We start from the raw sequence: 10,669 nt of genomic DNA on the forward strand, positions 1-10,669 counted from the left end.
GGGAAATACTGTATAATCGGCTGCAATGTGTCCCATATACCAAAACAAACACTCTGTCGATACTGTTCAAAGTGTGCTCTTTTCCGCCTATAAAGAGAGTGTAAATATCTCACCCACACATAAATATCTTTGTAACTTAACAGATGTAGTCGGGAGTATGAATAATAATATCTTAGAATAAATTTCCTTCACACGTATGGTCTTAAATTTTTAAGTCACCAGACTATCGTGTGTGTGTGTGGGTGTGTGTTTGAGGTTTACGGGCGCTAAACAGCGTGTTCATCAGCGCCCAAACGCATAGAAACAGGAACACAAGCGGTGAAGGGACGAAGACGGACGCCGAACAAGGAGAACGGCTAAAAGACACAGGCCTGACGCAGTTCCAAATGCGCACATACAGAGGCAAAACAAGAGGATAAGAAACACACTAAAAAGGGAAAGGAAACACAAGGAAAAGAGAACAGATACCGAAGGGAAACAAGGAGGTAATCGTGACTGGCGGACCTCTCACCTAAAACCTGGGTGAGCCAGTCACCCAGCAGCACATTAAAACCTTTTCTCTAAAATCCGAGGCAACAGATTGGACAGGACACAAAACCGTAAGACCTTAACCACAGTCGCTGCGCCGTCTTGCAAAATAGAGGGCAAATCCGGTGGCAAGGAAACCACCACCCTCTGGTCAGAGAATAAAAGACAGTCAAGTAAAATGTGGCGGACAGTAATCTGGATGCCAGAAGCACTGTAGATTGGGGGGTACTCCCGCCGGAGTAAAAAACCATGCGTGAAGGGACTGTGTCCAATGCGGAGGCGAGTGAGGAGAACCTCATCCCGCCTGTATGACTGGTAGGACGTACGCCATGGTCGCGTAGTGGCCTTTACCAGACGCAGCTTATTGTCAGAAACTGCCAACCACTCCTCTTCCCTTTGATGCAGAACACGAAAACGCAAAAGGGAGGTTACAGCATGGAGGGGGACGGCACATTCAACAACGTGAGGGAGGGAACATGCATCTTTGGCAGCCACATCCGCCAGTTCGTTTCCCCTAATACCCACGTGCCCCGGCACCCAGCAGAAAGAAACCTCCTTCTCCTGCCGTTGCAGGTGGAGTAGGGCATCATGGATGTTCTGGACGACCGTATCCGCTGGGTACAAGTGTTGCATGGTCTGAAGGGCACTCAGGGAGTCAGAAAAGACGAGGAACTTAAGACTGGTAACACATCTCATCTGCTCCAATGCCCGCAAGATTGCAAACAATTCGGCATCGAGGATGGTAAACGCCGCAGGAAGCCGTAACTTGACGACTCGATCAGGGAAAACAACAGCACAACCAACAGAGTCCCCCTGTTTAGAGCCATCTGTGAATACAGGTACATGGTCCGGATGCTGGTTTAAAATATCGTAAAATAAGGAGGTAAAAACAAACGCCGGAGTGCAGTTCCTCCGGTACTCCGACAAGTCTAGAAGGATGCTTGGCCTCTGGAGCAACCAGAGAGGCAGGCGAGTAAAACCTTGTCGTTGGGGGGCCACACGCTCCACACCAAGGGACTCAAGCAAATGCTTGGCACGAATCCCAAATGGTTTTGTTGCCCTGGGACGACTGGAAAAGAGACGTTCCATAGGCGGTCGGGCAACGGTAGGGTACGCTGGGGAGGTAGGACAGGCAAGGAAATGACACACCCGTCCCACCATGAGGAGTTCACGCTGGATGGCGAGCGGCGGTTCCCCTGCCTCAGCACACAGGCTGGGGATGGGACTGGTACGGAAGGCACCAGTGGCCAGCCTGATACCCTCATGGTGTACTGCGTCAAGGATCTTCAGATACGAAGGCCTTGCTGACCCATACACGGTGCAAGCATAGTCAAGACGCGATCGGACAAAAGCCCTATAAAACTGCAGCAGACGCGCCCGATCTGCTCCCCAGGACCGATGGCTCAGACACTTCAAAATATTCAGTGCCTTCAGGGCCCGCACCTTGAGGTCTTTAAGGTGAGGCAACCACGACAACCTAGAATCAAAAGTGAGGCCCAGGAACCTCACAGTGTCTCTAAAAGGAAGAACGGTGTCCCTCAGACGCAATTCAGGGGATGTAAGAAGACGCCGAGAACGATTAAAATGAACACACACAGATTTGTCTGCAGAAAAGGTAAAACCCGTCTTTGCAGTCCATGCCTCTAAGCGCTTTATCGTAAGCTGTAACTGCCGACTAGCACTGACAAGACTGGAGGAAGAACAGAAAACAGCAAAATCGTCCACAAACAAGGAGCATTGGGCAGGACTCCGGATAGTGTACGGCAAAGAGGGTGACACTTAAAACGCTGCCCTGAGGAACACCATTCTCCTGCACGTACAAATCCGATAGCACATTACCAACCCAATACCGAAAGAGGCGGTGAGAAAGAAAGGACCGAATGAAGATGGGGAGACGGCCACGAAAGCCCCACTCATGGAGTTGATTGAGGATAAGGCGGCGCCAAGTAGTGTCATACGCCTTATAAATGTCAAAGAAGACCCCTAGACAATGCTGGTTACGTAGAAAGGCCTGCTGGATGGCGGCCTCAAGCAGGGTCAAGTTGTCTATAGTGGAACGACATCTCCTAAAGCCACACTGAGAGGGGCTAAGGAGCTGCCTGGTCTCGAGTAGCCAAACCAGGCGGCGGTTGACCATGCGTTCCAACGTCTTCCCAACACAGCTCGTCAAAGCAATACTCCGATAACTACTGGGGTGCGTTCGGTCCTTCCCTGGTTTGAGGAGGGGAATCAAAATTGCCTCCCTCCACGAGTCAGGGTACGTGCCAGATAACCATATCATATTGAAACAGTTCAGGAGAACTTCCTTGGATGGCAGCAACAGGTGCCGCAGCATGCTGTAGCGGATTTGATCATGACCAGGCGCAGTATCATGAGCCACAGACAGCGCAGAATCCAGTTCCCACATTGTGAAGGGGCAGTTATAGGGTTCAGAATTTAGAGACCGGAAGTCCAAGTGACCCCTTTCGATGGCAGTGCGGTAGCGGCAGAAATCTGGATCACAGTTAATAGTGGCGGTAGATTCCGCAAAATGCATGGCCAGTGTCTGGGCAATGTCTCTCGGCGCCGTGAGGAGACATCCCTGATGCAGCAATGCCGTGACAGGTAGCTGGCTGAGTTTCCCGGAAATCCTCCTGATGGCTTCCCATACTTTCGTAGAACTAGTGGAGCGAGAGATGGAATTCAAGAACGATTGCCATGACCGTCGTTTGCTCTCTTTAATCACTGGCCGCGCTCTGGCCCTTGCCACCCGAAAGGCCGCAAGATTGTCAGCTGAGGGACGGCACTTGAAGCGGCGCAGTGCTGCACGGCGGGCGCGGATGGCTGAGTGGCACTCAGTGGTCCACCAAGGGACAGGACGCCTCTTGGGATGACCGGATGACCGTGGGATTGACAATGCAGCAGCATGTGAGATCACGGCTGCAACATGGTCTACCCATTCGTGGACGCTGGCACGGTGTTCCAAAACAGCCAGTTGGCTGAAAAGTGTCCAGTCAGCTCTGCAAAGGTGCCACCGGGGCGGCACTGGTAATGCCACAGCCTCATCCAGGAGGCGAATCCAGAGGGGGAAATGGTCACTAGAAGGGAGGTCAGCTGCAGCCTCCCACAGAGCAGAATCCGCGAGTGCTGGAGAGCAAAAGGAAAGGTCAATAGCCGATGACGATCCGGAAGCAGTACAGAAATGAGTCGGAGCACCAGAGTTGAGGAGGCACAGTACTTCAGACATCATGACGTTTTCCAGAATGCGACCCCTGGGGCAAGTAGTCCGAGAGCCCCATAAGACATTATGAGCGTTGAAGTCCCCCAGAAGAAGAAATGGGCGGGGGAGTTGGCTAATAAGGTCCGTGAGAGCCTCAGAGTCTATCGCATCCGGAGGTGGTAAATAAACAGAACAGACTGTGAGCCTCCGACCCACAAGAATGTCTACTGCAACTGCTTGCAAGTCGGTGACGAGAGGGAGCTCAGATGATGGGTGCATGTCACGGACAAAAACCGCAACACCACCCTTTGCCCTTTGCCCCGTCAGATCATCTTTTCGATATACGGTATAGCCGCGTAAAGAAGGAGAATCAGTGGCCCGAAAATGTGTCTCTTGGAGACATAAGCACAAGGAGCACTCTCGTATAAGGAGTTGTAATTCGGCCACATGCGTCCTGAACCCATTCAGGTTCCACTGTAATATGGGAGCCAGTGATCAGGGTGGCTGAACTTTCGGTTACGGTCTGTAATGACCATATTCAGATCTGTTTTACTAAAACATGTTCTAATATACTGGGTCGTAGTGGCACAAGTGTCATGGGCTTCATTCATGAAGTACAGAATATCCTGCCAAGGACAAAGTCAAACAGCTCATCCATGATAAATATTCGAGCATGTCTCATGGCCTGATCAGTTTATGCATTACTATGTAATGCATCAGATCATCTAATGATGACTTCCTAAGAAGCCTAAATCGGCCATGACGACAACTGTGTTGCCTGAAGATGAAGTATCGTTATAAAGCAATTTCTGTTTTCTCCTTCATCATCAATCCCAGTTTGTGTAGACTACATTGATCTTAGCGAATTGGCTGTTGAATACGTGACAAACGCAGCCAGTCTGCAGCTAACAGATTCTGTCACTTATGATTTTTAAATAAATTTGTAATGCTTTATAACATTGTGATGAGTCCCAAGGCCAAATTTTTCTGTAAACCTTTAAAAATATAACACACCGATTTTGTAACCAAGAAAAAGTCGATTGCAGCTCTTCCAACAACTCAGCTTTGCAGAATAACGCACCTCAATGAGCGCAAAAAGCTTACTGACATAACGTCTTTATGGTAGCACATCGTGGTGAAAGAGATGTCGGATGAATGTCGTGACCGAGAAGCTTTACTATTTTAAAAAACACCCGTCTTTTTGCTGGTATCTTACTGTCAAATGCGCGTGCTGGTGGCCATTAAATTTGCAATGTCATGAAGACAGCAATTAACCAAGTTTCCCTTAATGCGCATTTACTGTACAGTACACAGTTACTATTCTAGGGGAATTGAGACTATACAGGCTGCAAAATTAGCATGGTGAACTGCCGCTCCTGGCAGAAATAATGGTGATATACCGCCAGGGCATCGAGCAGAAATGGGCTTGGATGACATATACCCATGTTTCATTCGGCAGTGGTACATCAGCTCATCAATGGTAGTTACTGGCGAGTGGTCTCTCGGTGACCCACAAGTCATGTTTTTCTCTGTACTTAAGAGATCTAGACAACAATTTGGGCAGGCCATCCACCAAAAGACTGTTCATCATGGCAGTTCAGGACAGCCAAGACAACGTACAGTCTTGCGCTATCTTGCTGAAAGATAACGAAATGGGGACCTCAAGGATAAGGGTTAACTGGTTATGAATGTGACAGCCGTTGTCCAAGTTACCGGCTCTCCTTACAAAGGATACCGTGTTGTACTACCAAGGAGGACACCCTACTGTCGCAGTAGGTGATGTCTCTTATGGCAATGATGAATGGATTATGGCAACAGTCGTTCTCCTCAGAGTCTACACACGCAGATACATCAGTCACAACGAAGTATGCAGATCTGTGACTCCTCAGAAAAAAAGCATGTTTCCTCTCAAGCATCCATCTACATCTACATCCACACTCCGCAAGGCACCTGATGGTGTTTGCCGAAGGGTACCTTGAGTACCTCTATCGGTTCTCCCTTCTATTCCAGTTTCGTATTGTTCGTGGAAAGGATTGTCGGTATGCCTCTGTGTGGGCTCTAATCTCTCTGATTTTATCCTCATGGTCTCTTCGCGTCGTTTTGCACTCCACTATCAGCTTCATAACGGTGGTCATAACAATGATCACTTTGCTGACTGGCCATAGTACGGTAGAGCCCTCATTCTCTTCTATTGGATACTTGCAGCGAACAAACCTATTTCCAGTCTCACGGTAATTTGTGAAGCTGTATAGCCGGGCAAACACGATATCCTCTCGAGCGGTAGTCACATAGTGTGGTATAAATCTTGCATGACGATTGAGTACTGCCCTCCTGAACCATTCCACCCCACACTAGCGTGAATATAGTGAGTCCCCAGTAATTTGAACAGCAATTTCGTTGGACTATTAACTGCAGTACGTGTAGGGAGTGACCACTCTGCTTTCCGAATTCGACAATTGGTGACAGGTTTTGTTCTTCCTGCACGAGGCATAAGAAGATATTTTTAGAAGTAACCAACATTAAAGGAAATGGAGAAAACATCTTTCCAAGGTGGTTTCCGAAGAACTGTTGAGCCAAATCCTGCCACAAATGAAGTACGTGTTACTTTGTCCACTAGGCGTGGTTACAGTGCAATGGGCACTCAAGAACATAATGCCGTCATGCTGAATTGAGTTTTGTGTGATACCATCGTCCTAGTATTGCACTTTTAACAGCAAGCAGTCCTCATTTGGAGCGTAGTATATTGTCCCTTAGTAACTGGAGGTTTGTGTTATTATGGTCAACGACTGCTGTATGAAACAATTATAGATGGCTACTTAGCCCACTCACACTGTGCGTCATTGCGCTCGTGTTTTATTTGCGAAGCAGCCTGCTCGGAGCTTGCACACTCACTCACGAACGCACACACACACACACACACACACACACACACACACACACACATAGAAATATAAACACAGGGACGCCCCCTCGGGCCGGCAGCATTTCTGCCCGAACGGAGCGGCCGCGGCGTTTTTTAATTGGCAGCCGTCGCAATTACGGCGGCCGTTCGGAGGACAGTGCCCGCGCGGCACATTCCTGGGGCCTCTGTTTATTTTTCACGGCCGTCGCGCAGCCGCGGCGCAGCTATGCGAGATGTCCGAATCAATTAAACGCACTCGGGCGCCCTCTGCGGCCGCGAATGCCGCTGTCACGGTCTGCTTCATTTGACTTCGGTAATGCGGCCCTGCAAATATCCTCCACTGGCGCCGACCGGACTCGGGGAAGGAGCATAAAAACGAAATTACTCCCCACACGTCAGTTGCCATGTAAGCTACTTCTTCTCCCGGCGCTGCAATTACATTTGTTTCCCAATGCGCGCGATTTAGCGTCGGCATCCTCTTGTCTAAATTAATAGTGTGGGGACCTTGTTTTACCGTTAGAGCGATAATGGAACATTTAAATGTCCCTACAAATTTTCGTTAGTTATTGAAGCTTCAGACCAAGAATTATTTTCTTGGTGTCGAACGAGCTACGTGAACATTCGCGATTTTCTCCGAATTTTCTCATTACACAGCTGCATTCCTTTGCGATTTTTTTTTAAAAAGAGGACTGCACTGAAAACAACCATACTGGCTTAGCGTTCGGTGATTCTCTCGCATGGACTGCATAGTCTATCCCGATTATTATGTATTTCTTTAATCGAATTTTTAAGCTGTTCATAAATTGCAACACCTACAAGCACGATTTTTCGAATCCATTCTGACCAAAAAGGGATTCTAGTAGCTAGAGCCCAGGTTTTTGTTCATCAAGCCTTTTATGGTGCTATTTCCGTAGAAAATTTCATCTCCTAACACATATTTCTTTATATCCAATTGCCGGCCGGAGTGGCCGAGCGGTTCTAGGCGCTACACTCTGCAACCGCGCGATAGCTACGGTCGCAGGTTCGAATCCTGCCTCGGACATGGATGTGTGTGATGTCCTTAGGTTAGCTAGGTTTAAGTAGTTCTAAATTCCTGGGGACTCATGAAGTCAGCAGCTAAGTCCCATAGTGCTCAGAGCCGTTTGAACCATTTTATATCCAATCGATATATCAAATACCGATTCTCATAGATTTAGCTTTAAAAATTTTCAGTGTAAGAAAATATTTTCTTGAGAATTTTCATTGCGTATTTCACCACCCAGTGGTTGAATTTCCAAAGGCAGTGAAACACGTATTATTTTATTTCTAACAAAGAAGCTAAATAAAATTTTTAATCCCGTATTTAATTTCCTCAAGGGACAGTATTATCTGGAAGGGTGAAACACGTATTTCTTTTGTTTCTAACAGAGATGTCAAATACCAGAAATTTTTTGATGTAACTTCAAAAGAGCTTTAGTACTTCTTTAATAATGATTTATTTTCAAAACAAAAATTTAACCCACTATTTCACCCCCATATGGGTTAAATTTCCAGAAACTCTTAAACACGTTTCCATATTTATTATCGCGAAACCAAATACCGGTTCTTGTAGTAACAATTCAACATTGTCTTCTAGCACAGTATTACCAACAAACATTTCTTACCCTATTTCATAACCTTAGGGTCAGGAATTTCGAGAAATCTCTTCTTAAACGACGCCTACATTGTAGGATTAATTCCCCCTGCAGATTTCAAGTTTTTGTCCTTAGTGATTTGGGATTGGCGATGATGAGTCAGTGAGTTGATTCTGTCTTCTGGGACATTGCCCTTTATATACACACATGGATATTACATCACGCCGTTCTTCTCTTTAGCGCCTCATCATATCGATGTCCCGAACCCTATTTTACAAATCTGTTCAGGAATCTTTCGATATGAATGGCCATGAAAAACTGCGACATTTATCAGGTACAACAATGTTTGGCAGGTTTTCTCCCCTGCAGGTACTGAGACTTAAACAGATAATGGTTCAAATCAGGAACCTGACTTTTATAAGAATCGTGCGAGTTCCTGATGGTGACTGTTTTAGAATGCCCAGTCACTGAACAGCTTATGTCGCTTTTTTACATGCATTTGAATGAATTTCAAGATATATTTTCTCACTTTGAAACTCTCGTTGACTAATAATTTCCTTTTGTGTACTGTTTGAAGTTACAACTTAACAATCCTTACGGGGAACTGCAATAAAACAAGATGGAAGGAAAATTAACCTACAATCGATTGCTGATTGCACTGGTCGATATTGATCATGAGTATGACTGGAACAAGTCAATGACTGGTATCTGCAAAATGGAAACATGTGACACAATGAGGACCCAGAGTTTACAAATGTTGTTAACTGGAAGGTGTCATTAGCAGATGTGACGGTATACATTATCTAAACGAAAGAATAAGGACACCTAATAGCGGACTTTAACCTGTGGTGAGCCCACACGTTGCTTTTATGAAGGTGTGAATTATGTTGGAGACACTTTCAGTAAGGTATCTGAACGACTGTGAAGGAAAGGAAGTTCATTCAACTTCAAAATACGAAACCAAAGAAGGTAGTGGTTTGGACGCTGGGGTGTGCGATGAAGTGGGCATTTTAACTAATCCCAAACGTGTTCCATAAGGTGCAGATTGGGACTGTATTCAGGTATTTCATTTCAGGAGTGTTATTGTCCACAAAACAATGACTCACAGTTGCTGTTATTATAACAGTTTATTGCTTCATAACTGCCGCCACGTCTAGTAACTGTGATGTTCTTTGTTACAATGAAGTCTGGATCATTATGGCCATCTACCATCCTCAGATGTGGCTCCTGGAAGTGCAGTTTGTCTACAGTAGCTTACAATTAACGTAAAGTAAAAGAAAATATAGAAAAGAGGCTTATACAACCAACTCAACATGATTATTTAGGACTTTGGGAATCCATTACGAACACCGAAACGAAAAAACTGTTCTCAAATTCACAAATTTTTATGTGTCATTAATGTTATTACCAGTCATGTATAAGCGCTATTTATTTATGCACTTACACGTCAAGTTCCGTAGGACCAAGTTGAGGAGAAAATCTCCAAGGTCACAGAACATGAAAGTACATGAAATTACCACAAAAAAGTAATAACAGATAAAAATAAAATATTTATGAACCCGAAAGAAGTCAGTCCATAAGTTTAAGTAAACAAAATCAACAATACAACAAGAATCAGCTTAATTTATCAAGGAACTCCTCGACAGAATAAAAGGAGTGACCCATGAAGAAACTCTGCAGTTTCGGTTTGAAAGCGCGTGGATTACTGTTAAGATTTATGAATTCGAGCGGTAGCAGTATACTGCACACCATTCTGCACAGGAGTTAAAGAAGTCCGATCCAAATGAAGGCTAGCCGGCCAGGGTGGCCGAGCTGCTCTAGGCGCTACAGTCTGGAACCGCGCGACCGCTAAGGTCGCAGGTTCGAATCCTGCCTCTGGTATGAATGTTTATGATGTCCTTAGGTTAACTAGGTTTAAGTGGTTCTAAGTTCTAGGGGACTGATGACCTCAGATGTTAAGTCCCATAGCGCTCAGAGCCATGTGAACCAAATGCAGGCTTGATTTCCGCCGAGTATTAACTGACTGAAAGCTGCTTATTCTGGGGAATAGGCTAATACTGTTAGCAAGAAACGATACTATATCGAGATTGAGGCTTTCACTCTGCAGCGGAGTGTGCGCTGATATGAAACTTCCTGGAAGATTAAAACTGTGTGCCCGACCGAGACTCGAACTCGGGACCTTTGCCTTTTGAGGGCAAGTGCTCTACCATCTGAGCTACCGATGCACGATTCAGCCCGGCGAGTTTTAATCTGCCAGGAAGTTTCAAATGATAGTATGCAATATATATCTATTCAGAGGCCAATGTCAAAATACGCATACTTGTGTCGACAAGAGTTTCATGAACTTACACCACTTATTGCTCAAACCGCTCATTTCTGAGCACAAAATATCCTTTTAGAATGGGAAGAGTGAGCCCAAAATATAAT

At 45.9% G+C, this 10,669-nt stretch overlaps 1 non-coding gene across 1 annotated transcript; it reads right to left on the minus strand.

The window, feature by feature from the left end:
• Positions 1-10,393: 10,393 nt before the first annotated feature.
• Positions 10,394-10,468, minus strand: Trnal-caa (transfer RNA leucine (anticodon CAA)). The gene has a single exon. It is a non-coding gene; the product is annotated as a tRNA-Leu (tRNA).
• Between the last annotated feature and the right edge of the window lie 201 nt (positions 10,469-10,669).

This window comes from Schistocerca gregaria, chromosome 1 (genome assembly GCF_023897955.1).
Source record: "Schistocerca gregaria isolate iqSchGreg1 chromosome 1, iqSchGreg1.2, whole genome shotgun sequence".
Lineage (NCBI taxonomy): Eukaryota > Metazoa > Arthropoda > Insecta > Orthoptera > Acrididae > Schistocerca > Schistocerca gregaria.